General features: G+C 34.9%; 1 protein-coding gene across 1 annotated transcript in view; it reads right to left on the bottom strand.

Annotated features, from left to right (window-relative positions):
- bru3 (bruno 3) overlaps positions 1-4,096 on the bottom strand; it is a 616,612-nt gene extending 612,516 nt beyond the window's left edge. The window contains exon 1 of the mRNA XM_053757110.2: positions 3,951-4,096. The gene's annotated coding sequence lies outside the window, so the exon portion shown is untranslated. The remainder of the gene's footprint in view (positions 1-3,950) is intronic.
- Between the last annotated feature and the right edge of the window lie 1,904 nt (positions 4,097-6,000).

The raw sequence follows: 6,000 nt of genomic DNA on the forward strand, positions 1-6,000 counted from the left end.
AAGACATTGAGAAATTGACCTGACTGCTGCTGGGAGTGTCAATAAATATATACACAAAGTGTGATAGCTAACATATTAACTATAACTGTACTTATTAATAAACATTTGTGTGATCTAATGGTGAATGCAGGACGAGTTTAACCATTAATGTGGTTTTATAATCCATAACCTGCTGTTGTATTATAAGAAATATTTGAACTATCTAAAAAATCCTTCCCTTTTTGTTAATCTATGTAAACCTTATACTAGCGGCCCATCTCTGCTTCGCTTGGGTGAAAACATAATAAATTGTACACTTGAACCTTTCTTAAGAATCACGCTGTCTATTGGTGAAAACCGCATGAAAATCCGTGAAATAGTTTTTTGAGTTTATCGCGAACAGACAGACAATCTCGGTAGAGGACTAATGTTTTATAATGATTTTTCTATACTAAATGGTCTTATTCTAAGTAATACTTGAAAATCAATTCAGTCATGTTCTCATTTTTGAAAAATCTGTTTTATACTAATCGGATATCCGATAATTACAGATCCGAAGTTGCATCATCCCTATTGCATAATGTGATCTCAACTGAATGTCGCTCGTGCCTAGTTGCGACCAATTTGGCGGGCCTATGTTTGACCTACCAAGTAATTGTCGGTACAAAGGACGCAACCCACTATTGTGGTTTCATCAAATTGCAAGTCCATTTTGTACTACGTATACTCTTGGAACATTTAAGGCACAATAGTTTTTTGGTAAAAAAGTTTAGGTGTAAAAACAATCAATAAGTTATAATAGATTAGTATGTTATCTGTAAATGTAATAAAACAGTAAGTGAGCTATGTCTGTACATAGCAAATATGAATGAAAAATAGTGATGGGGGTCTTTATTTATACTATACACTTATATATTCGGTAACATATTTTTAGATTTTATTAGTTGTAAATCATATTATACTATCTTTGTACTAAATTTCCTCGAAATCTATTTAGCAGATTTTGCGAGGTTGAGCAACACTCGTACAAGCAACGATTTTGTAGCTCAATGCATATTATCCGATAGAAAGTTGAATTTACAATAATTTTAAGCAATCGGTAACACCATGCCGCATTTTATGGACCTTTCATATAGGCATGTTTAATGGGATATTTATATATTTTTTATAGAAAACGCCGATAAGGAAGCAAGTGGGTCACCTGATGGTAAGGGATTACCGCTGCCCAGACAATTACAATACAAGGGCTTAACGTGAGCGAAGTTTCTAGAATTCATGGACTCGTTCCTTGAAATTTCCAATAATAAATAAATATATTAGGACAAATCACACAGATTGAGCTAGCCCCAAAGTAAGTTCGAGACTTGTGTTACGGGATACTATATTTTATAACAAATACATATATAGATAAACATCCAAGACCCGGGCCAATCAGAAAAAGATCATTTTCCATCATGACTCGACTGGGGATCGAACCCGGGACCTCTCGGTTCAGAGGCAAGCACTTTACCACTTCGCCACCGAGGTCGTATCGAATATTCATACATACATTACAAGTGACGTTCCACGTGAAAAGTAACCTTAGAGGGGCATCTACACAGAATATATCACAGAGTCTGTGCGCATCTATATCAAACAATATTTCTTCTTCAAAATATTCCTAGTAATGGTGTAAATTGAGATGTTTACTAGTTGTCATGTTGTGCGTGCTCGTTTTTTGGGTTCCATTGCATTGCGTAATGCTAAATTTACTTTTTTTTACTTATGTTTCAAATTTATCTGTTGTGTATGCCTAAATAAATAAATAAATAAATAAACAATAAGCAAATGAGACGTTATAAGCGACTTCCCTCCATAAGGTTTTGTTACAGTGATTAGTAGGATTAATAGATCATAACAAACAGATTTTTCTCATATTTATTATGAACATTCCTGTTAATTAATTATCGTTAAACATTGTTGATTAGCTTAAATAATATTTATGCTATGCTATGTTAGAATAGCAATGCTTTAATTAACTAAAATCACATAGAGCAGACAAAACCTGTTCTCTGCATGTTGACCACGTCACCGGCTGCACAAATAGCGGTCGACAAATAGCGTCAGTAATTGCGATGCGATATGCTTAGCTACATTGTTTAGATTCACACAAATTTTTCAACCATTTCATATAACACACCGTAGAAATGTTTTCGTAATAAAGACTGTTAAATATAAATTAAGTTAAAACTTCTTAACTAATTTAGATTACGTTAGGTTAAAATTATGAAGAAGGCAAACCACTACATTAATAGTGAAAGTCGTTATGTGTGTTTCATTCCACGTAATAAATCACGACTCTCAGCCATGAGGAATACGACTATGAAGAAGAGGAAATTGTGACAACAACTAAGAACACGTAAAATTTATTTTAGGTTATAAAATTATATGAAAAAAAAATTACCAATTAAAACTTAAAATAGATTTTTTTTTAGTAGTATAACAATGTCTGGTTAAAAAATATAGATGGATGTTACCAAGGATATTACCAACTCATACAGGTAAATCCTAAGATTTACTAGTTAAATCTGAGATTAACCAATACATGCTATTACTATAATATATACATTACATTGTTTGTGATATATTTATTGTACAAAGAACACATGTAAAAGTACATGCATATGGCGGAATTATCCCATGAAGTCTTCCAGTCAACCAGCGATATTTCATAGCATATCAACATATGATAAAACTATGTAAAGACACGCAGCTATCTAAAAAATTCTATTTGTCTATTATCTCTTATAAAGTACATATAAATAAATAAATATATCAGGACAAATCCCATAGATTGAGCTAGCCCCAAAGTAAGTTCGAGACTTGTGTTATGGGATACTAACTCAACGATACTATATTTTATAGCAAATACATATATTGATAAACATCCAAGACCCGGGCCAATCAGAAAAATATCATTTTCCATCATGACCCGACCGGGGATCGAACCCGGGACCTCTCGGTTTTGAGGCAAGCACTTTACCACTGCGCCACTGAGGGTTCGTCCTATACATTATGTGTGTTAGACTGTATATTCCTGTCACAAACACAATGAACGAGCATTGTGATCTGCATGTCCTGCCCGAAGCGGGTGAACAAGCAACCTTTTATGTAAAAATGGAGCTTCGAAAAACAATATTACAGGAAAATTCATTCAAAGGCTTGTTTCGTTCTTTGTATGTTTCTCTTCGTAGTTGTAACTCCTCATGACTGAGGGTCGTAGTCATTTCGTGGAATGAAACACACGAAGTCTATAGTATTTTTATTATGATAGCCACAATCTTTCATCGGTTTATGCTGTTTTAAAATAAAACTAAAAACGTAGTGCATTGACCCGTCTATAGACTCGTGATTTAATCTCGTTCGTAGCAGTGCTACGATGTATCTACGCCGTAGCATTCGTAGCCTCGTAGCCATGGCCATTTAAATTTTAACATTTCTACAATGTTTATTGATATTTTAGAGCGATATATGATTTATATTTATGACTAGATTTTGCCAGCGGCTTCACCCGCGTGATCAATTCCAAGAAAAGAATGGAAGTAAAATCACAGTCATAGTTCTGCAAGACTGATAAAATTGTTTGATGATTTTGTTTTTATTTCGTATTGTCGAACGTCTATAGTTCAATTTCCCATATCCCGCCACAATTTGCGCTCCATTTTCATGTCAAATTTATTCATTAAATAAATCATAAAATATGTATTTCTTAGAGTTAAACACTAAACAGAAATATAGACCAAAAGAGACTTGGGCCCCGACTGATGACAAAAGATCGCAATGCAAGCCGAAGATGCGATGGTCCGATCAACTGTCGGTCTTCAAAAAACGGATGGCAATAATTGGCGAGGTATTGGAAACAGAAAGGGAAGACTTTTGTCCAGCAGTGGCCACTCTTAGCTATATAAAAAATTGTTAACAACTAAACTTACCATAATACAAACGGCTATATTCTCGTTTCATTACCAACACAAGATCACAGAACTTTCTAAATAAACAACACCAAAACGTTACAGGCTAGTTTCGCTACATGAGTGGCGCGCGCCACGTGGCGTGGCGTGGCATGAGGTCGGCCGGCGTGGCGTGGCGTGGCGCGTGTCGGCCGCGCCTTCTCACGCCAAACTGACTGAAATCATGGAGTGAGACGCACACCGCCCCAACTATCGAACTAAGTAACCATTTCAGCTATAAAATACACGATTTTGTGCTTTGCCTTCAGTGTCAAGGTCAATTTGTAAAACGGCGAACGGTGAAATAGATTGTGTGACAATGGAACAGTTTTAATATATTCCTTAATTAATCTATTCCTTAATTATTAGTGTTTAGAGATATATTCTTCGTTGATCGCTGAAGAAAGCTTCTTTACTTTTATATATATATATTATTTTCTTTAAAATGACACGAAGGTTTTCGATTACTATTTTTCTGCGGTTATGAAAATATTGTATTTGTTTAGTTTTTAACAAAAAATCATTCATTGATTTTGTCATTTTTTGACCATTTGTCGATGTTCTTAACCTTGACGTATAAAACCTTTTATCCAGCACCATGCGACGATCAACTGGCTTATAAAATACAGTATACAATACATACCCGCACCAATTGGTCACCCATCCCGTAACCGATCATTGTGAAAGTTGCTTAACCACCACGCCACCGAGCTCATCAAATCTCTCTACCAATATTATACTGTCAATGAACTTAGTTCCGCGGCATCTAGTAATGCCGGCTATCGATAGTTCTTCTGTCGATAGTTGTCCTTGAAAACCACTTGGAATTATTCGCTATTATAGCTATAGGACTATTGAAAGACCTGTTTGCATATTCTCTAAGCGAGTTCATAATAACTGCTTTATAAATTATACTAGCGACCCAGCCCGGCTTCGCGCGAGCTCCATAAACTTTTGTCCTTATAACAGTGAAAACTACATCAGATTCCGTTGCGTAATTTTATAATATGTAGTGATACTACAAAAACTGAAAGGCATTACTTATTTTCGCATTGAATTAACTATAAATATAGATTTAAGCTTGAATGTATAGTGCTTAAAACTATACCGATAGTATTGGTACTTAGCTTAAAATGTAGCTATACCACATGTCATGTGGCGACCTTTATGTAACAGCTCTATTAATCAAAATTGATTCTTTAAGGAAAAATTACAATTCGTCAATAATATTTTGTCAACTCAGCGCAATCACGTTCGTGTTTCGTTCCAAATACAAAATAAAGTTAGGGGGCTCTATGGTATTATTTACCAATATCAACCAAGTGTTTTTCCCACAGTGGTGACACCCATATAACGTACGTACTCACGGCAATATTATAGATACTATCATTGGCAATTTGGTTTACAATAGTCAGTATTAATCAACTAACGAAGCGTAATAAGTCTTGCTTGGACTCGATCGATACTATCCGTAGACATATTGATTTTGGGATAATTGCCGCAATATCGATAGTCGATAGTGGCATCGATCGGCATCACTAGCGGCGTCTAGGCACGCGCTCATTTCGGCGTAATGCACTAAGTTACCTTTATATACTAACTTCGTCGATTTCTGATAAAGATCCGCAACTGAATCGATTTGGAGATAGACATTTTCTAATCTTCTCTTTGTTTTAAGAAAGTTTTGCACATTTCTAAACGAACTTTTAAATTAAGGAGATATTTTATTCGCCGATATAGTTTACTTATAGTTTCGCTAAATTTTCCATCGCAAAAGTAATAGAAAAATATTATGTATGTAATGCTACAAGCTGAAAAATATTTTCATATGCGACAGATAGCTATACTTATGACTAAAGATAAAACTGGCATATTATTGGACAGAGCGATTCATCAATTTAAAATGAATCGTATTATTATATTAACGCCACAATGTTACGCAGAATTTTCGTGTATGAGCTACAAGATGCACGCAAAGCGTCGCATTTTCTCGTTTACCTAGGACGTCTAAGTGATTAAAGTAAAGCAATTT

Source organism: Plodia interpunctella, chromosome 16 (genome assembly GCF_027563975.2).
Source record: "Plodia interpunctella isolate USDA-ARS_2022_Savannah chromosome 16, ilPloInte3.2, whole genome shotgun sequence".
Taxonomy (NCBI): domain Eukaryota; kingdom Metazoa; phylum Arthropoda; class Insecta; order Lepidoptera; family Pyralidae; genus Plodia; species Plodia interpunctella.